The sequence below is a fragment of the Oryctolagus cuniculus genome, chromosome 15 (genome assembly GCF_051225735.1).
Source record: "Oryctolagus cuniculus isolate XC-2025 breed Fujian yellow rabbit chromosome 15, ASM5122573v1, whole genome shotgun sequence".
Lineage (NCBI taxonomy): Eukaryota > Metazoa > Chordata > Mammalia > Lagomorpha > Leporidae > Oryctolagus > Oryctolagus cuniculus.
Window position 1 is genome coordinate 41,998,067 of NC_142881.1, and position 22,327 is coordinate 42,020,393.

Consider the following 22,327-nt stretch of genomic DNA (forward strand, 5'->3'; position numbering starts at 1 on the left):
CATAAAATGATTACACATGGACAACAAATAAAGCAAAAATCATAAATATCCCAGAGACAATAATTTGCTGACATCCTGGGCTTGAAATTTTATGAAATAAAATTGAAGAACATTTTAAATGCACGTTTTTGTTCCTATTGTCTGGGCTAGATATTGAAGTTATGGCTGAAGTTCTTGGCATTGTCATAATAACATAGACATTGAAAGGGCTATGGCTCATATTTCAGGAGCTGGCCTTCAAGAGTCTTGCAGAACAAGAGTGCCATTTTATTCAGCAGTGTTGGTGCTTTGACCTTTTTGGAAAACATGCTGTATTATCTTTCACACTGTTACACCATATTTTAATTTGCCTGTCAAATTAACATAGTTAGACTATTTACAGCTGTTCTGTGTAGAGTTTTCCTGATAAAAATTCCTTGTAAATGTGGACTCATCATTAATCAAAGGCTTTTAAATCTAAATTCCAATTAAATATTGTACTTCATGCCAGGTTTTCTAACTGTAGGATTCATACAAAAGAAAATATCAACTTTTAAAAGTTTAGGAATTACCTTCTTAAACCACATGTAAAAATTCAAGTTTTAGGCTACTAAACAACACTATGGTCTTTAATCCTTGGTTATTCAGGAGCCTTTGGAATTTTAAAACATAAAAACTTGATTCAAAAAGTATAACATTCCCCAGAAAAATAGCAGAAAATAAAAATAAATTAACCGAGCTCTCACTCCCCTCCCCAAACATATCATAAAGACTAAGAAGGCCAGATTCTCATCCTATATAACTCTGTGAGAATTCCCATTGGGAAATCTGTGAAAGAATTTAGAAAACTCCCTTGCGGAAATTCTCACAGAACTACATCGGATGAGAATCTGGGTTTATAAACAATAAACATTAAATACTTTAAGATTTGATCTTTGCCCTCAATTAGGCCCCAGATGTTAACTGGGAAAATATAACTTGGGGCTCCAACATTCTGTTTCCTGGGTTTCCAAGAAGTCAGACAGCAACTGTATCATCATAAAGAAACATAAGGAAATCTATAACAGTGGCCCATTCTTTTTCATCCAGTTTTCATTAGAGTGGGAGCTAGGATACAAAGGACAAGTTGGATTTTAAACGGAAGGATAATATGATCATAGTTGCATATGTGGCTGTTTTTGAGTGTAAAAATGGTAATATGCCTGTGGTAAACGTTTGAAAAGGAGACACATACAAATTTTTTTTACAAAATGAATGCCAATGAATATAATTCACATATTGCTCTTCACAAAACAAAAGAATGAGGTCAGGCTATCAGGTGGCAACTGAATCATTTTGAAACCTTCACCTACTTAGAATTCACTGTACCATTTTCCCTACGCAAAGGAGAATGGGGGTTTTAAGCACACATTAACTCAAGGGCAGAGTTGCTGCAATCCAAATAGAGAATTGGAAGGAAAGTTGGGGTTATGGAAGACCAGAAACGGGCTTTGTCATGCTAACCACTGTCAGAACACTGAAGACAGAAGGAGGGCAAGGTGGGTAGAGGCCCACAGGTCAGACGCAGAAGCCAGCGCAGGGAGGAGGAAATCTGGAGAACCAGAGCTACTGGATACCTTCAAATCATCTCCTCTTCCACCTGTTCTTGACTTTCAAGTCAACCAATCCATGAGCATTCTAGTTCAAGTGCAAGAATAGGTCACCTTGGCAGAATGTGATGGCTAACACTGAGTACTTTCCCTGCGCCAGATGCTGTTTAAGGGCTTGCTTGCATATCTCATTTAATCCTAATGACAACCTAATGAGTCAAGACTGTTCTTATCACCATTTCACGGATGGTAAAACTGAGGCTTAAAAAGCTTAGTAACTTGCTCAATTACATAACTAATAAATGTGTATGAAACCAATTTTTATATTTGAGTATTTCTACAGGTACGCAAAACAACATCACTATTCACTGAATTGATCAGCCAATTAAAGAAAAAAAAATCTGAAAAAGCACCAGTCAATTCCATCTAATAAGTGGCATAGTTGAAGTCTGGGATATTAGTCCAGCCAATCCATTCTAAACTGTCTTTTGAATGTAAGCACAACCTCAATGCACTCTTGAATTTCATTTCTTTCAAATGCCATGTATATTTCCTAAGCTTCATAATGACCTCTGGTTACTTCCAACACAGATTGTTTATTGGGGAGAGGCAGGAACTGACATTTGTTTCAGGCATTTTTTTCTCATAGGTTCATTTGCCCATGTGCCCATGAACTTTCACCCTAATTCTCAGTGAGTTTGTTGCCTTTCCAACATGCAGGAGTGTCATTGTTCAAAGCTGACTCTTCTTACTGTCCCAGGAGCACAGTCTACCTAAGAGCTCACACATACCATATAGTATTTGTGTGCTCTCCATCTGGTTTTAAGTGGTTAAGTTTAAGCATTGAAAACTAGAAATTTTTGGCACTTTTTTAGTCATCTCTACCTCTCTCTCCTAGTGTTCTGGATACTCACAGCTGACTTCCTGCCTGCCCTTCTGAGAAGTACTCCTCCCTGCCTGAAATCAAACTTCTATTTACTTATTTATTGCAGATCTTAGAGACAGAGAAGCAATCTGGTAAACTAATTACAATCAATTTGAAAGACAAGTTTGGTTAGCTAAATGAATTCCTAATGGGCAGGTTAATGGGAGGGGCCATTTCTGTTCAAGAATTTCCCACTCTGTGTATCCTTAAAATAAGAGTTAACAAGGTCCAGCCGGCGCCGCGGCTCACTAGGCTAATCCTCCGCCTTGCGGCGCCGGCACACCAGGTTCTAGTCCTGGTCGGGGCGCCGGATTCTGTCCCGGTTGTCCCTCTTCCAGGCCAGCCCTCTGCTGTGGCCCGGGAGTGCAGTGGAGGATGGCCCAAGTGCTTGGGCCCTGCACCCCATGGCAGACCAGGAGAAGCACCTGGCTCCTGCCATCGGATCAGCACAGTGCGCCGGCCGTGGCAGCCATTGGAGGGTGAACCAATGGCAAAAGAAAGACCTTTCTCTGTCTCTCTCTCTCTCTCTCTCACTGTCCACTCTGCCTGTAAAAAAAAAAAAAAAAAAAAGAGTTAACAAGATCCAAAAAGTTTCCTGTTGCTGCATTTCACTATAAACTTTCAAAGAGCTTTGCTCTTTTGATTTTCCCATGCACACAGTTAGCAAAATCCATACGTACATTTTAGCATTTCACATAAGGCATTTTCATCAAAATCAAATCTCTGAATTCAGTAGTCTCAAACAGTAGTTCTTAATCTTATTCATGAATCTGATATATACAATCTGTACACACACATATGGACACTGCATTAAGATTTCATGATGTACGCAGTGGTAGCGCAAAAAACAGAAATAGAAACTATGCCCTAACACCTATCTTTAAATAACAACCTCCTCCTTCCTAGCTTCAGTTTCTTCATTTCTAAAATTAAGCCATCTGAATTTCTTAATCCCTAATTTCCCTTCAGTTCTATACTCTTTAACCATCTTTTTTCTTACACTCAAGGAAAGCATTTTTTATTACATTCCTTCAATGATAATGACACAGTCTCTCAAGACAAGCTTAAATTAGCAGAGTAGACTAAATCATCTACCTTTTGTGTATTTCTCCAAATAGATTCAGAATATTTCCTTCCTGGTAACCAGGAATCAAAAAGAAACAAAAACTCCTTATAGTTTCTTTTTAAAATGGTGCATAGAACCAGTATAAATAATATGATTTATGACATTATATCAATTTCTTCAGATAGAAAATGTTTTCCATATATTTAATTATAGTACAGATGTGACTATGAAGACTTTTCTTTGGTGTGAGGTACAAAATTAGGTTAGGGTTCTCAGTGGATTTCCTACTGAACACAAGTGATGAATTAATGATATTTACATGGGGGAAATTTCATCATCATCTACAATAGGAATAGAGAACAGATTGGGTCCTCTCCACCCAGCTAAATCATCTGAGCCTGAGACTTGGAGACAAAGCAAACAAGTCAGATTTGCCAACCAAAAAAAACCACTAAGGCATAGCAAAGAGATATCTGAAAGAGGAAGGAAGAGGCCTATAAACTTAAATGGAAAATATGACCCCACCGTTTCTCTTCAGTGATGCTTGAGAATTTGGGCCAAGCTACAAATAGAGCAGTGAGCATTTGGTCAGCTACTTGGAGGAAGACTGCAAGTCTGATGTAGGGATGTTGTAACACCAAGTTGCTGTAAAAATCAAGTTAATGTAACACCAAGTAGGTGAGAAATCCTTAAAAGTAGACTCATCTCTGTGAAGGTGGGAAACATGCTGCAGTTTGCTGTTCTTACAATACCAAAAGCAACATTGTTGCCACACAGATGCCTAACATTTATCAAATGAATGAATGAATGCTGAGTAATGTTGGGAATTAAGTTCCAGTTTGCATGTAGGATGAATGAAAGAAACTGTAGGCCTACAAAAGCTATTAACACAGTTGGTGCATAAGCTCTATATTAGGGAAGAGGAACAGGGAAGGCAAAAAAAAAAAAAATTTACTGTTGGAGCAGAAGGGTTTGGGATCACAGTGTCTGGAAGCATTTGAGTGGGAACCAGGAGACCTTTGTCTCCAACCTCAAGTAGACTCTGACTTCATATTTTCCTCTTACTGACATTTTCTCCCACTTTTGAAGGGAATTACGAGATTCTTTGAGCAGAATAGTGAGTATATACTTCTCCTGGGACTGGACATCATCAACAGATCTATGTCCAGAACACAGGCCTTAAATATTTCTAGTTTCTCTTTAGAATCAGTGCTAAGAATGAGCATTATTCAACAAATATTTAGAGAGCATCTACTATTTGAAAGATACTATTTTGCCATGGTTCAATTCCTTTATATTGAGTTGTTGCATACTGAGGCATAATCAGAGAGAGCAATTGGGAAGTCACAGGATATTTAGAATCACTTCATTTACATTGTTGCCTAGTGCCATGAGGTTTATACACTCTCTCACTTCTCCTTCATTTCTCTTCCCTGTGATATCTGACTTCAGATCTCCTTACCTTACAGTTACTACTGTCCTCTAATGTCATCCATGACTACCTAAGCCTTTAAAATTGTTCAGGTCTTTCTTTTATTTCTGTTTTTGTTATAACACTTGATATTACTGATCATTCTATCTTTACTAATATTCCTATATTTCCTGCCTTCCATGTCAAGGATGTAATGTGTCCCAAAATTTTCTAAAGTGAGCTTGGGTTCACAGAGATGTGAGTCCAAATATCTTCATTTTCATCTCTTGAGCCTGAAAAAAAATGCTTAATTAAAATTGATTTCTCCACCTGTAAAATGAGGTACTTATAGCTTCATTCAACACCCTCCTTACATGATTGATGTGAGGGCTTTACAAACATAAAGCCTTGTGGTTGGCACATGGTGAAATAGTAAGGCCAAAGTAAGAATTCTGTTTGGGTCCATTTTCCCTCCACTTACACTACTACTGCCTTGAGGTGCTTTCACCTGTTCCCCTGGCTTCAGACTTGCATGGGTCCAATTAATTCCCCTTTTGTGATCTTTTTATAATGCAAATCAGATCATGCCACATTTCTTCTTAAAATTCCTCAGTGGAACCCTTTGACTTATAGAACAAAGTACAATGTGACCCAGGCTCATCTCTCCAACTCAATGAGTTAGCCACAACAGTCTTCCTGAACCTTCACTTTGGACACACTGAATGACTCATAGTTCCCAGAATGCTCCATGCACTCACACTCCGCCGTACCTTACTCTACTTGGAATACTTTTTCCCTCCTTTTGTGCCTGCAAAAGTTCTGTGTGTTCTTCAAGATTCAGCTCACCATCAAATCTTTCTGTCTTCCTAAAGAGGTCAGAGTTAGCTCTCACTCTGAAGTGCTTCAATATTATATAATGCTTTAAGAATTAATTTTACTTATCTTCTTCCAAACTCAGTGTATGCCTTATGAGAGACTACATCTTTTTCCCTATTTCTTTTCATAGGACCTGGCACTCAGTACGTTTGTTAGCCTAATTACATGAACAACAAGTTTTAGTGTTTTGACTAAAGTCAGAAGTAGGGGGGAAAAACAGAACATGAAGTTCGAGCCAGTCTGAATGTGAAAGTGAATCAACCAGTTGTCAGTGGGCAGATTTGCAAAATCAATGATTAAGAGAGTATGAAACAGTTAAAATCTGCCTGACAACAAATATGTATGCAATTGTGTATTTTCCCCATGGTACAGTGAGGGAACAGATTCTACTTTTTCAAAAACAATGACATATATAGGGGTATATGTAAGTTCTAGAACATAGTGCAATGAACAAGTGCTCATGCATAAAAAATTTGAAGCATATACTGTGAGATAAAACCACAGGATTGCCATAAGGGCAGGCTAGTAGAATGTGCAGTGACCAACTGCTGTAGAAATCACTGATTCAAATAGCGCCAGAGGGCATTACAGGAAACAGCCTTGTCTTTTTTGGCATCTGCTTTCTGGAGGGAATTTGAGTCTTGGCTTGTGACAGCGCCAATAAGAAGAATGATGTTTAAATCTTGTATGTCTGTATGCATTTTCATGATCTTTAACTCTCTTCTAAAGAGCTAGCGATATTTTGCTGCTAAATGTCTCAAACTGTTAACATTTTAGTGTTGATCCCTAAATTTATTTCTCTACTTTATTTTATTGTTGTGAGGGACTTGTTTATTTTGTGATTTCCTAGCTCTGATATTATGATTTAACCTCAGTTATTATAGCACTTTTCTTTTTTGACCTTAGTTTACCAAAATGTGAGGAGAAAATAACTGATAATTCTATAAATTGAACTACTTGGGGTTTTTCATACTGGTATGGTATTGTACAAAGTCAAGTTTTATTCTCTGAAGTTACAGTGAAAAAAGTAAATTAAGTGAGTGGTAAAAATAAAACAATTGCAGGATAAAAGCAAATTGTAGGAAAAAAATTGAGTAAAAAATAAAATTGTAGGATTAATTTGATGTTAAATTAGGATTAAAATTTCAAATTCTCTGAATTCCTTTGATAAAACTATAAATATTTGTAATAATTCATTTAAAAGTATTTTGTTTTTTCTCCTTGATTAAACTTTACATATAGCATCTGCTGTATTCCCCATTGTTTATGGTGTTTTTTAAAGATTTATTTATTTATTTATTTATTTATTTATTTGAAAGTCAGAGTTACACAGAGAGAGGAGAGGCAGAGAAAAAGAGAGAGGTGTTCTATCTGCTTATTCACTCTCCAGTTGGCTGCAACAGCTGGGGCTGCACCAGGCCAAAGCCAGAAGCCAGGAGCTTCCTCTGCGCCTCCCACTTGGGTGCAGGGGCCCAAGCACTTGCTGCTTTCCCAAGCATATTAGCAGGGAGCTGGATTGGAAGTGAAGCAGCTGGGATTTGAACTGGTGCCCACATGGGATGCCGGCACTGCAGGAGGCGGCTTAGCCTTTTATGCCACAGCACTGGCCCCTCCCCATTGTTTATGGATACTGTCAGCAAACTACAGCGCAATGGACTATAGCTGACAAACAATTGCCCAATGGACCAAATTTCAGCCTGATTGCTTTTCTAATGAAGTTTTATTGAAAAACAGCCACATATTCATTTCTATTCTCTATCACTGCTTTACATGATAGACCATTAGTGTCAAGTAGCTGCAACAGAGTTCATATGGCCCTAAGCCTAAAATATTTATTGTCACATTTCACAGGATAAGTCTGCCAACCTTTGATTCCGGCAGTAGATGCAAGACAAATAAATAAATCTATTGAGATGACAAATTTTAGAGCTATTTCTCTTAAAAATAATAAGTAGAAAGATACTTGGGGCTTGTGCTGTGGCACAGTGGGTTAAGCCTCTCTCTGCAATGCAGGTATCCAATATGGGTACCAGCTCCAGACCTGGCTGCTCCACTTTCCATCCAGCTCCCTGCAAATGTGCCTAGGAAAGCAGTAGAAGATGTCCCAAGTGCTTGGGCCCCTGAACCCATGTCGGAGACAGGGAAGAAGCTCCTAGCTACTGGCTTTGGCCTGGCCCAGCCCCTGCCATTGTGGGAGAGAGTCAGTAGATGGAAGATCTCAATCTCTCAATCTCTCTATCTTTCCCTCCCTCCCTATCTGCAATTCTGACTTTTAAATAAGTAAATAAATCTTTAAAAAAATAAAAAGGCAGTTAAAACCAATAGTTGTCAATTATAAATATTAAATTCAGTCCCAACAGTAGTTTTTTCAATCTAATTAACAGAATTTCTTTGCTCACAACCGAGTATGTTTAGAAGTTCACTGTGGTATGTCATTTAGGTGTATAGTGAGTTTGGGGGCTTCACTACTTTACTTAATCCTTTGAAAATCAGAAGTACCATACATTTTCAGAGACAGGAGGAAATAACCTGTTATCTTGAAGATTTTCTTTTTTTTTAAGATTTTATTTATTTTGAAAGACAAAGTTACAGAGAGAGATAGAGACAGAGAGAGAGGTCTTCCATCTGCTGGTTCACTCCCCAGATGGCCACAACGGCTGGAGCTGAACTGATCCGAAGCCAGGAGCTTCTTCTGGGTCTCCCTCATGGGTGTAGGGCCCCAAGGACTTGGGCCATCCTCTGCTGCTTTCCCAGGCCATAGCAGAGAACTGGATCGGAAGAGGAGCAGCCGGGAATAGAACCAGCGCCCATATGGGATGCCAGCACTTCAGGCCAGGGCTTTATTTTATTTATTTTTTTAGAAAACTTTTATTTAATAAATATAAATTTCAAAAGTACAACTTTTGGATTATAGTGGTTCCCCCCGCCCATAACCACCGTCCCACCCGCAAACCATCCCATCTCCTACTCCCTCTCCCATCCCATTCTTCATTAAGATTCATTTTTAATTATCTTTATATACAGAAGATCAACTTAGTATATACTAAGTAAAGATTTCAACAGATTGCACCCACACAGACACACAAAGTATAAAGTATTATTTGAATATTGGTTTTACCATTAATTTTCATAGTACAACACATTAAGGACAGAGATCCTACATGGGAAGTAAGTGCACAGTGACTCGCGTTGTTGATTTAACAATTGACACTCTTATTTATGATGTCAGCAATCATCCAAGGCTCTTGTCAGGACTTTAACCCACTGCGCCAGAGCAGCGGCCCTGAATATTTTTTATAGAAAATGAGATATAAAATCACTAAGTTAGAGACCATAATGACTCACAATTCTTTCAAGGCTGTATTGAAATCATTTGAAACTGAAATTAATGAATCATATATGTGATGGCTCTTTTGGAGAACTAAGAAAGGAATTGTGATTCATCTGATATTAGTAGCTATGCTTTGTTCTAATGGCACAGGGTGGAAAAATGCATTTCTAATGCCTTGAGATGTGTGTTCTTCCACATGATCTTATCCTGATTTTGGATCCCACATGGAAAATAAGGCTAATTAAATTAACTTCTTAATTGTATTACTATGAAAATGTTCAGAAAATGCCTCATTCCTGATCTCTCTGGTTAGAAATGGTAGTCTCAGTGCGCATTCAACTAATGACCTAAAAGATATCGTGCATAGATTTTTCTTTATTCTTATCCATGCCATATGTGTGAAATAACTTTATACAACCAATAATTTCCAGAACTGCTGAATAATTTGTTATAAAGTAAAATTTTTATAAACCAAATCATTTTTCCTATTTATTTAAATTTAATTTTTCAGAAATGGTTCTCACTAAGGTTTTGTTCTCAATGCATTATTTAAAACATATGTCTAATCAGACTTTTCGTAGAGAAATATAACTTACTAGGAAGCCAAAAATCCTTTTGGAACAAGGAGGGTTATAAAAAATAAACTATAAGCCAAAAAATTACTTCCAAATAAAAAAAAATCACATTATGGAAAATACCAAGTTAAAAATTTGGTTATCTTAGTCCATTCAGGTCAATATAACAAAATACTTTATACTGAATAATTTATAAACAAAAGAAATATATTGCTTATAGTTCTGAAGGCTGGGAAGTCTAAGATCAAGATGCCTGCACGCTTGGTGTCTGATGAGGGCCCTGTTTTCACCAACATTGCCTTCTTGCTAAGTTCTCATGTAGTGGAAGCAATAAGACAGCTCCTTCAATCTCTCTCTCTTTTTTTTTTTTAAGATTTATATTATTTGGAAGGCAGAGAGATAGAGATAGAGATAGAGATAGAGATAGAGAGAGAGAGAGAGAGAGAGAGAGAGAGAGAGAGATGTCCTCCATCTGATGGTTAACTCTCCAAATGGCCGTACTGGCCAGAGCCCAAATCATCTGAAGCCAGGATCCAGAAGTGTCCTCTGGGTCCCCATGAGGGTGCAGGGTCCGTTTTCTACTGCCTTCCCAGGCCACAGCAGAGAGCTGGTTCAGAAGTGGAGCTGTCTGGATTCAAATCGGCATCAATATGGGATGCTGGCACCACAGGCAGTAGGCGGCTTTACCTGCTACACCACAGTGCTGGCCCCTCAATCTCTTTTATAAGGGTCCTAATCCCATTCATATGCATTCTTCCTGAAAGGTCTCACTTCTTACAACTATCACGCTGGGTATTAAAGTTTCCAACATATGAATTTTGTGGGACACCAACACTCAAATGATAAGAACACTATTATTCAGTGTCCAAAATGTGGAAAGGGAGAATTTTCATCTTAATGCATAATGCTTAGAGATTAAACCCCAAAAGAGTGAGAAAATAGAAATGAAAATATAAAATCTTTCATTTAATTGAACAACTCTTCTCCCCACAAAGCCACCATGATTATCTTTTAAAAATATATTTTGACCACTTTCCAGACATCTTCAGCTGAGGTTTAAAAACTATATGTTGAAGGCTAATCCTCCACCTTGCGGCGCCGGCACACCGGGTTCTAGTCCCGGTTGGGGCGCCGGATTCTGTCCCGGTTGCCCCTCTTCCAGGCCAGCTCTCTGCTATGGCCAGGGAGTGCAGTGGAGGATGGCCCAGGTGCTTGGGCCCTGCACCCCATGGGAGACCAGGAAAAGCACCTGGCTCCTGGCTCCTGCCAGGATCAGCGTGGTGCGCCGGCTGCAGCGGCGGCCATTGGAGGGTGAACCAACGGCAAAGGAAGACCTTTCTCTCTCTGTCTCTCTCTCACTGTCCACTCTGCCTGTCAAAAAAAAAAAAAAACAAAAAAAAAAAAAAAAACTATATGTTGAACACATTTAACAATTGTATTTATATCATGTGTACTATCTCTTTAAGAATTTGCCTCTTCTTTCCTCTTTCATCAGCATACTGCTGCTGATGGGAATCAGGGTTGGTGGCAAAGACAAGTACTCAAAAAAACAGCAAAGTAGCAGAGAGGTCAGCAGAGTCAAAGTTCATATTAATAACGATTTCCTTAGTTGGAAGCATTTTTATGCTATATGTTAATCCAGTCTGCAAATCAGATCACTAATGCCATTCATGTTTTACACATAAAATAGATTTCAGTGTATTATACAACAAATACTAATACTGAAGTCAGAGTTTCCTAGTAATAACTTTCAAAGCAGGAGCTGGTAGTCCTATCTGACCCCTAAAGTTGTGATTCCCTGGGTTACGCCAGTAGTTATGATCAATTAGATATAGTCACTGTAAGGGCTAGAACTGTGACTGCTCTCTTTGCCATTGTACTCCTAACCCTAGATAAATGTTTCTTGACCTACTGAATGGAGCTAGAGTTGGTCTTTCTTCATTTCTTAATACTAACTCCTATTATTTACCCTTCCTCCTTCTGTTATGGTAATTTTATCTCTTACCCTAATTCTAACTCTCCTCTCCTCCTCTGTACTATTGTTAATTCTCTCCCAACACATAATTCATATAAAATACAACTTCCTCTCTTTCTCACCTTCTTGTCATAAAGGAAGCTTAGAGAGTACAGCAATAGAAAGGGGATTACAAAGCTAAATCAGCAACCAAAACAATAAACCAGCCTTCCCACATTGCAGTTTTTCCCCCCTTGGGGAGAAGGACTAAACACTGAAGAGGACAGAGATTATATTTTTCCCATTGGTTGTGGGCTGTCATATAACTCGTGCACCTAGAGCTTAATAAGAATTTTTTGATGTTGTTGATTATGACAGTTCAAGGAAGCAGGAAATTGAAAGAATCAGAGAAGGAAATGAAGCTTGATCTATGTCTGCCAGATTTGTATCTGTAGTCTACACCAAAGCAATTTAGTTTTACCCACATCTATGAGATTTGAACATAAATCACTAGATATTCATCATTTGCTTATCCTTACAACTTCAAGAATGCCACAGTAAAATCATCTTAACATAGTCTTCTTCCCTGTGCTTTTGGATCCAGCATTGGAAGCAGCATTTCCAGTTTCCCAGGTGCCAGGAAGTTTTTCCTAAGCCTAACTATAATTCTTTCTTCTGTAATATGAGCCCTGACTCTACCCAGCTGACTAAAACAACTCCTTATCTTCATCTGGATAATATTTCTTGGCCTATTTGAAGATTGTTATTACAGCTTCCCTCCACTCTAGCATTCCATGAGCCAAATGAGCTTAGTTCATTAGCCTTGCCTTATGCTGTAACCCTTTCAACACTTTAATGTCTGTCTTTGGGATAATCCTCAAGTACACTGCATTTGGCCTAAATTACCTAATAATAAACTAGGCAGAATTGGTGCAATGCTAAATCAAGTGTCTGAGTTACCTCATGATTTCTCTTTGCTACGGTTATTTGTGCACCTTGGGTTATCTTCTTAAGCTTGAGTTTTCCATAATAGTACCACTTGGCTCCTTCCTGGGATCTATCACAATCTTCAGATCTTTCCCATTAAAATTGAGTTATGTTTTCCCTATCCTCTAATTCAAAATTATGTTTCCTAGCAAACTGCTCTTCCATTTCGAAGAATCACTTGGCCTAAGACTTCGAGGTTTAGACATTACTTTAAAACCTACTTCTATGATTTTAGAAAATTGCTAGTAATTTTTCACCAGAATCAAATGTCCAGGAAAAAAAATAGAAACCCAGCTTAGAGTTTGTTGTTGTCTTAATAGTAGAGAAGGAAAGTTCAACTCTTTCACTATATAGATGATGAAACTGAGGTTTAGAATGATTAAACAATTTGTCCCAGGTTGGAAAGAGTCCCCACCTAGAGGCAAAATTAAAACCAAGGTCAACGGATACTGAATTTTCTACAGCATATTGAAGCTTTTCAACCATGTTTCATGTACAGTATCAAAGTTGACAAACTAGAATTGTCAAATGATAAAGTTCTATAGGAACTATAAGTTTGAAGGATCGGTTTTTTGTAAATTCCACAATCTTATCAATGAATGCAACAGGCAGTATAGACTGGACTTTCCTCATATGTTAAACTAGGCAATTTTATTTTAGTTTGCCCATCCCCTAAAAAAATCAACAAGAACTCTTCAATTAATCAAAATAGGTTATCCTTCACTGCATTTTTTAAAAAGCTTTTATGTTTTAAATTCAAATTTAAACAAATATAGTGGGTATAGAATAAGGAATTTAGATCCAGCAATGATCACTATGCACTCAACTTCGTTTTATGTATAACCCCCATGTGTTCCATAATTTATGTGATAGAAATATCAGGCATCATATTATTTATCTGTAAATATTTCAATGTCTATTTCTAAAAGACAAAGTTATTTGTTTTAAATCATAATAAGAGTTGTTACTGGCATAAACATTAATGATAACTTCTAAGTAGCAAGTACATTGTCACATACTTGCTTAAAAAAAATCAAACAGCCAGCCAGTGTTCATATTTTCCTATTTTTCATATGTGAGCATGTGTTATAACAGTCTGTATGTGTGACCAACATCAAAATTAACTTTTGGAATATAAATATATTTGCAATATAAGCAATTTATTAATTTATTTGCCTATGGATTTTTCTCCTATTTTCCCCCTTAGAATTTTTGTTGAAACTAAGGGTCATTTATCCTATGTGAGTTCTACAGTCTGCATTTTGCTGACTGCATCCCTGTGGATGCAGTCATGCATCCATGTTAAGCATGTTCATCCGAGCCTTGTTTTTCCTGTAAATTGATGGCTATGTCTGAAGGCTTGATCTGATTCACTGAGGGGCAGGGAAGACCACTTCAATAGGTGACATTGCATTTTTTTTAATCAGGAGATAAGCTGTTATTCATTACTGATGATAATTACTGAGATCCATTAATTCACTAAGGATTTGAAAAAGTATGCTATTTTACCTTATTTGCTAGAGTTTTTCTAAAGAACATCCTACTCATTAATCACTCATCAGTACTTAGCCAATATCTTATGAGTATTTGCTTGCCTAAAACTTATTCTCTTAGAGATTATTCAGTAAAAGTATAAGTGAACAATATTTCCTGAGTTCTTATGTCTCCATAATAGTTTGCCTATTGCCTTGTTGAAGATTATTTTAGCTGGATATAAAATCCATGGGTCACATGATTCTTCCTTTGAATGTTTTAAAAGGGTATTCCATTTTCTTCTGAGGGAAATGTTACTATCAAAGAGTTTGATAATTGAATTTCTTTTCCTTATAAATGATTTTTTGTTTGGCTATCCCCCAAAATTATTAGTATTATTATTTAATTTTTAGCTTTAAAACTATTAAAGGCTCATAATTTTGCTATAGTATATCTCATCAACAGCTGTTCTTGGTTGAGTTTTTCCAGAGACATGATGTACTCATTCAGTGCACAGTATCAATCATGCATCTTTAAAAAAATTACAAGGTTTAGTATTCTGTCCATTGCTTTGGTTTTCCTCTTCTAGAACTCCTATCATGTATATTTCTGGCATGTTTTCATCATTTGTAAGGCAGCTATTCTGCCCCATCTCTTTTGTCTTATAATACCTTTGTGTGGGCAATCCTATTATACTACCCAAGTGTTCTAGATTCAGAACTCCAGAGCTCTCTATTTTGAAAGGCAAGAACAAATAATATATCTTCACACTTTCTAGGATATGCTTCTACTCTTACACCATTTTTTAAAATTTCATTTTCTATTTTCATTTTATTTGAATGACAGAGAGAGAGGCAAACAGAGAGATGTGCTCCATTGCTGTTCCTCCGAGATATGCACAACAGCAAGGACTGAACCAAGCCAAAGCCAAAAGCCTGGAATTCAGTTCTGTCTCCCATATGGGTAGCAGGGACTCTAGTATTTGAACCCTCACTCCCTACCTCTCGGGGTACACATGATCAGGAACCTAGAATCATAAACAGAGTCTCTAGATTCAAACTCAAGCACACTGATATAAAATATTGGCATCTTAACCACTCCACCAAACTCTACCACCATTCCACTTTTAATTGGAATTTCTTTTTCTTCTGTGTTATTGATCTAGTCCTAGTCAATCTGGATTTTCCTCCCAGCAGCTTCTCCAGTGTTGGGCAGGACTCTGTCTTGGTAGGTAGCTTTTGGTGGTTCATTTTGATAATCTGTGTGGACCAGACATATCTGGTATCATCAAACCCTAATGAATCTCATGCCCTTTGCACTACCTATAATTAGATTATAAGGAACACTGGCAGCCAAATATAAGAATTTATGGGGACATTTTGTTTTAGATGTTGTCTGTTTATCTTTGATTTTGCTGTCTTACCAGTTTTTGTAGAAAACAGTATGCCTATCCTATATTTTTCCAGAATCCTTTCCTCATCTTTTAGGAAATAAGTCAATAACAAAAATATGATATACAACATTATCTTTTATTTCCTAGCCATATTTCTAATAACATTTAACCTCTCGTAGAACCCTAAGAAAACTGATCATGATAATCATGTTATTTGGGCAATGCGGAATCTTGAGCTATCAGGGGGAAAACTCTTAATAACTCTTAATTTACTAGAAAGTTTATTTCTAGTAAATAATTAGAACACTGATTCCAATATTTAGTACTTTGACATTCTGCAGCTTTGAATACTAAGAGTATTTTAATTCTCTTCAAGTGTTTGGTATTTTTTAGGACAGAATTGCCAAATGCATGTTATAAAAGCCTGTCTCAATATTTACTTTTGGTTAATTTACTAAGTATGGATAAATTATTTAACATTACTATACTTAGAAGGAATTTATAACTCTTGGTTTATACAAAGCATGTTGATTTTTATTTATATTTATTTCATTGATTTCTCAATTGATTTTCTCTGAATAATCAGAAGTGCATTTCTCCTAATCATTATCTCTCCTAAAGGTGAAATTTACATTACAATCAGTTTTAGTACAGATGATGAGAAAAGGGAGCCACTGTAATTTAGCACCCAACACATATAAGAATTTTTGTTTCCTGTGGGAAAATTTAAATAGTTTAATTAAAATTAAAATTTAATAAAAATTAAAATGACAGAAGAACTAAACAGTATTTACAAATTATATCTAGAAATAATATTCTAGATACTTTATATTGAATAGTACATTGAAAAATTTGAGTTATAGGACTATATTTGTGAAAATATCATGTCCTTCTAAACAAATATAAGTCACAAAAGACCACTGAGATAATCTCAAGAATTGAGAATGAAAGATCTTTCCATGAACAGCAAAACTCCTGAATGAGGAGAAATTAATTTGTTAATGCTCTCAATGACTAATGATTTCGTGGGTACTTCAATGGCATATTGATAATTGCCTGTGAGGTCATTATTTCAAAAATACTTATACTTTTATATGCTAACCCCTGTGCTTACCACAAATATAAGTTAATGATATTGTTCCTGCATCTTGACAAATATGGCCCAGTAGGTTATCCAGATTTATACAAAAGAATAAAATACTAAGTGATATGTGGTAAATTGAAATGACATACAGTAGAGGATAGAAACACCACTTCTAGACAAGTTGTAAAAGAATTCAGGGAGAAATGATTAATAATGATTGAGACTGTGACAGAGAGGAAAGTATGTTCACTGGAGGGAATTAAGTATACAAACATATGGACATGTGACAAAATGTGGCATTAAGTTCAGTGTGCCTAAAACAGAGAATGTAAACACGAAGGAAATGAAACTACAAGAGGTCAGAGGAAACTTGGGATTCCTAGATGTCATACTAAAGAGACACCATCCTGTAGATTGGTGATTCTTAACTCTCAAACACTACAATAACATAAAAAGTGGCCATCCAATTCATATAGCAGGTTGTAGTCTCTGGACTTTGTAAATGTTACCATATGCAAAGATCTTTGCAGATATGATTAAGTTAAGAATCTTTAAATGGAGAGATTACCCTGGATTATCCAAATGGACACTAAATCCAATCACAACTATCTTTGTAAGAGAGAGGCAGGAGGAAATAGAATACAAACAGAAGAGGAGGAAGCAATGTGACCACAGAGGCAGAGATTCAAGTCAAGTGGCAACAAGGCAGGGAATGCCAACAATCCCACAGAAGCTGGAAGACTCGAGGAATAGCTCCTCTCCTAGATTCTCCAGTAGGATTATACCCTGCCAACAGCCTGATTTTGTCCTGGTGAAACTGACTCCACACTTATATTCTCCAGAGCTGTGATAAAATAAATTTTTGTTGTTTTAAACCTTCCATTTTTTGGTAATGTTTTTATGGAAGCCATGGGAAACTAACCAATTTGAGACAATAATTCACATACCATAAAACTCACCTTTTTAAAGGATACAATTGTATTTTTTAATAGTCATGAAGATATACAATTATCTCTATATCTTTGAATAATATTTTCGTCATCCTGAAAAGGAACTCCAACACCATTACTAGTCACTCTATATTCCCACTTTTAGAAACCACTCATTTACTTTCTTTTTATGAATTTATCTATTCTGGATTTTTATAGAGTACAGTTTTGTAGAGTTTTTGAACTTAACAGGTTTTCAAGGTTCATCCATTTTGTAGCATGAATATCTATTTTATTCCTTTTATTAGCTAGACAATATTTCATGGTATGGGTATACCACATGTGTTTATCCTTTCACCATTCAATACACATTTAACTTTTTGCCTATTATGAATAATACTGTTATGGACATTCATGTACAAATTTTTCTGTTTATATACATATGTTTTCAATTCTCTTGGTATACCTAGAAGTAGGACTGCTAAGTTATATGGTAACTATATATAACTTTTAGAGCATCTGCCAGTTTGTTTTCCAAAGCAATTTCACCATTTTATGTTCACAACAGCAATGTGTAAGGATTCTAAAACTATCAAATCCATGTCAACCATTGTTATTGTTCCTTGATTATAATCATCCTAGAAGGTATCCTATTATTATTCTAATTCACATTTTCTTAGTGACTAATGATTTTGAACATGTTTGTATCTTTGCATTTTTTCTTCCTCTTGATCAACATGTTGTTCACTGTGTCCCCTCTATCCCACTGGCATGGTGTGTCCCCTTCTCTTGGGATTAGTGGGTATAACAAACTATCCTTTCAGTGGCATCCATCTCCTGGTCTATTGGCCTTGCCTAAATCATCATCATAACAGCTTCATTCTTTCGTGACTATTTTGTTGTCTTTGTACCACTTATTTAAAAGACCATTTTCCATTAGATGGTCTTGCCACTCTCTAAAAATTGATTTTCCATATATGTATGGGTTTAGGTCTGGACTCTCAATTCTATTCCATTGATCTGTTTGTCTATCCTTATTGTCAGTACCATATTGTCTTCATTACTGTAGCTGTATGGCAAGCTGAAATTGGGAAGTGTCAAGTCCTCCAAGTTTTTAACTTTATCAAGATTTTATTGCTATTCTAGGCTCCTTGCATGGTCATATGAATTTTAAAATCAGCTTGTCAATTTATGCCTAAAAGAATTCAGCTGTTTTTTGATATATATTGTTTTGAATCTGTACAGCATTGATTCCTCTATTGTTTTCTATTCTCAATTTTATTTATTTCACTCTAATATTTACTGTTATCTTCTTTTTGCATTGTTCAGATTTATTGTTTTCCTGTTTCTGGTTTCCCAAGGTGAGAAGTTATTGATTTTAGATCTTTTTATAGGCATTTATATCTACAGATTTACTTCTAAGAGTACTACATCCTTAAGAGTTGATAAGTTGTATTTTTATATTTTTTATTTCTAAGTATTTTTTATTTGCCCTGCTCTACTTTCTTTGTCCCATTAGATTTTTAAGTGTGCATTGCTTCATGTCTGTATATTTGTGAATTTCCAAAATTTCTGAGTGTTATTGATTTTAATATCATTCCTTTGTGATCACAGAATTTACTTTATATTATCTCAACCCTTTTAAATTTATTGAAACTTGTTTTACAGCCCAACATGGGGTATGTCCTGGGAAATTCTTCATGTATACTTGAGAAGAATTGTTATTCTGCCCTTGTTATGTGTTCTAAATATGTCTATCTGGTCTAATTGGCTTAGTATTGTTCAAGTCCTTGATTTGCTTGCTAATCTTCTGTCTGTTCTATCCAAAGCTGAAACAGAGTGATGTCTCCAACTGATCTTCCTTCATTTCCATCCATTTTTGCTTCATGTATTTTGGGACTCTTGTTGGATATATGTATTATTCCTTTAGCTCCTTGGTAAGTTGACTCTGTTATTATCATGAAATATCTTTGTCCCTAGCAAGAAATTTTGTTTTAAAACTTATTTTGTTCTTACTAGTATAACCACTCCAGCTCTATTCTAATTTCTGTTTGTATGGTATATCTTTACTCGCCATTTAACTTTTTCTATATTACTATCTTTGAATGTAAAGTGTGTCTTTTGTAGAAAGCATAGAGTTCGGTCAAGTTTTTTTTTTTTTTATTCTGCTAGTCTTTTGATCAGTGTTTAATCCATTTACATTTAATATACTTACTGATAAAGTAAGACTTACATGCCATTTTGTAATTTGTTTTCTATATCTTAAATATTTTTGTTCCACTATTCTTCCCTTACCATCTTCTTTTGTATTAAGTTATTTTCTAGTATATCATTGTAACTCCCTTATTGTTTCTTTTACTATATTCTGTAAAGTTATTTTTCTAGTGGGGTTGCCCTAGGGTTTATAGTTAGCATCTTAATTTATAGTTTGCATTAAGACCAACTTAATTTCAATAGTATACTAAAATCTTGGCCAATATATGGTTCCAATCCCTATGTTTTTCTTTGTTATCTTGTGGTTATACAAATTACATCTTTTTACATTGTGTACATGTCACAATGTAAATTTATACATGAATTTATAATTGTTACCTTATAGGATTTTCTTTCTGATCAAATAAAGAATTATAAAGTATCTTTTATATTTATCTATACATTTATCATGATCAGTTCTCTATTTGTTCATGTGATTCATGTTACTGTCTAGTGATCTTTCAATTCCTCCAATGAATTCTCTGTGGTTTTTTTGTTTATCTGAAAATGTCTTGATTTCTCTCATTTTCAAATGATATTTTTGCTGGATATACTCATAGAATTCTTGGTTGATGGTCTTTTCTTTCAACATTTTGTATATGTCATGCCACTACATTCTGACCTCCACCATTTCCAATGAGAATTCAGCTGCTAGTCTTATTGGGTATCCCTTGAACATGATGAGTCACTTCTCTGGCTGTCTTAAGGTTCACTTTGCCTTTGGTTTTCCACAGTCTGATTATGATGTGTCTAGTTGAGAATATCTTCAAATGTATCCTAATTAGGATTTGTTTAGTTTATTGGGTAGGTAGATTAATGGTTTTTATCAATTTGGGAAGGTTTTTTTAAGGCTGATTTCTTTATATATACTTTCTGCTGTTTTCCTCTCCTTTCCTTCTGTGACTCTCACAATGCATATGTTGATATTCTTGATGGTATTCCTCAAGTCTCTGATCATTTATTTTCTCTTTCTCTTCCTCAGTGGATAATATCAGTTGACCTACTTTCAAGTTTTCTGATTCTTTTGGAATCTCAGTCTTCTGCTGAAATTTTTCATTTCTATTATTTTACTTCTGAACCCCAAAATTTCTATTTAGCTCTGTTTAAAACTTTGTCTCTTCACTGGTTGATTTCTAATTGGAAAGAAATTGTTCTCATACCTTCCCTTAGTCCATAGTCATGACTTTTTTTTAGTTCTTTGAATACAGCTAAAATAGCTCATTTATACCTTTGTCTAGTAAATATAATGTCAGAGATTCCTAAGGGACAATTAATGGTTTTATACTCTGTGTAATATACTTTTTGTTTCTTTGAATGTTTCCTAATTTTTTGTTCAAACACTACATTTTAATTAATATGATACTTGTGAAATCAAAATTTCTCTCCTCTCCAGGGTTTGTTAAAGTTGGTATTTGTTGTAGTTGCTTGATTTTTCTGAACTAATTTTTTGATGCCTGATTTTTCATGGGTGGCCACTGGAGTCTCCAGTGGCTAACTTATCATTGGCTAATGACTAGACAAAATTTCTGTAATTGTTTACAGCCCAAAAGTACCCCAGCCTTTGCCAAGGTCTCAGTGTGCATTTGGAACATATCCTCAACCCTCTAGCAGGCAGTGTTCAAGTATACCTTAAATTTCACTTCCTGTCTTCACAGAACTACAAGGTCAAGCAGAGGTGAGAGTTTAGGTCATTCTCAGGTCTTTTCTGAGCATATGCACAGCACTGGATATGCTTGCATTCCTATGCTTGAGAGTAGCCTTCTAAATTCCAAGTACTATGTCTGTGCTTTTCCAATTTGCCTAGGAATATGACTTTCCTCAATTTTTCCTTATAAGCTTATATATATAGTAAGTTGGCTATTTGACCCAACTATTACCTACTGCATCAGGAAACAGTAATGTTAAACAATTACACCTAACTTTTCTATAATAATTGAAAATTGTTTCCATCACATAAAATGTTCACACTGGAAGAGCTCTGATTCAATTTGTATACAGACAATGTTATGAGTAGGACACTCCACAGAACCACCAGACAGGTCAGATAATTGTAATTCCTGAGGAATGGAGTTTAGAAAGAGTTGTAGCCCACATCTACCCTCCGTGTTAGGTTACCAGGCCACTGTTTTTCACTATGACTGCAAGCTCTTGATTTTCAAGATTATTTCAGAAGTGGGAGAGGGAGGCCATGGAAATAGAGCAAAGTAAAATGCAACAAAGCTCAGTGTTTTGACCAACATTTAGCCATTTCTCGTGAGTGAAAGTGCACCTGATTGCTGCAAACCTCTGATTAATTTCCAGACTTCTGAAAAAGTTCATTCTGACAGTTTTTGTCAGTGTTTGTTGTGCTTTTATGAAGGAGCATGCTATTTTCATGATTACTTCCCATACTCTCTTAGTAAGAAAGATTTTTTTCAGTAAGATCTTTTACCCTACTAAAATGTAATTATTGAATAAACTACCAATGCACATAATTTCAACACTATGAATATAATTACCCGA

The 22,327-nt window shown here is 35.9% G+C and overlaps 1 protein-coding gene and 1 long non-coding RNA gene across 11 annotated transcripts in view; one reads left to right on the top strand and one right to left on the bottom strand.

Annotated features, from left to right (window-relative positions):
- RNLS (renalase, FAD dependent amine oxidase) overlaps positions 1 to 22,327 on the top strand; it is a 295,137-nt gene that overhangs the window by 178,912 nt on the left and 93,898 nt on the right. The gene's annotated exons all lie outside the window — the stretch shown is intronic.
- LOC149121978 (uncharacterized) overlaps positions 1 to 22,327 on the bottom strand; it is a 412,421-nt gene that overhangs the window by 3,761 nt on the left and 386,333 nt on the right. The window lies entirely within an intron of this gene.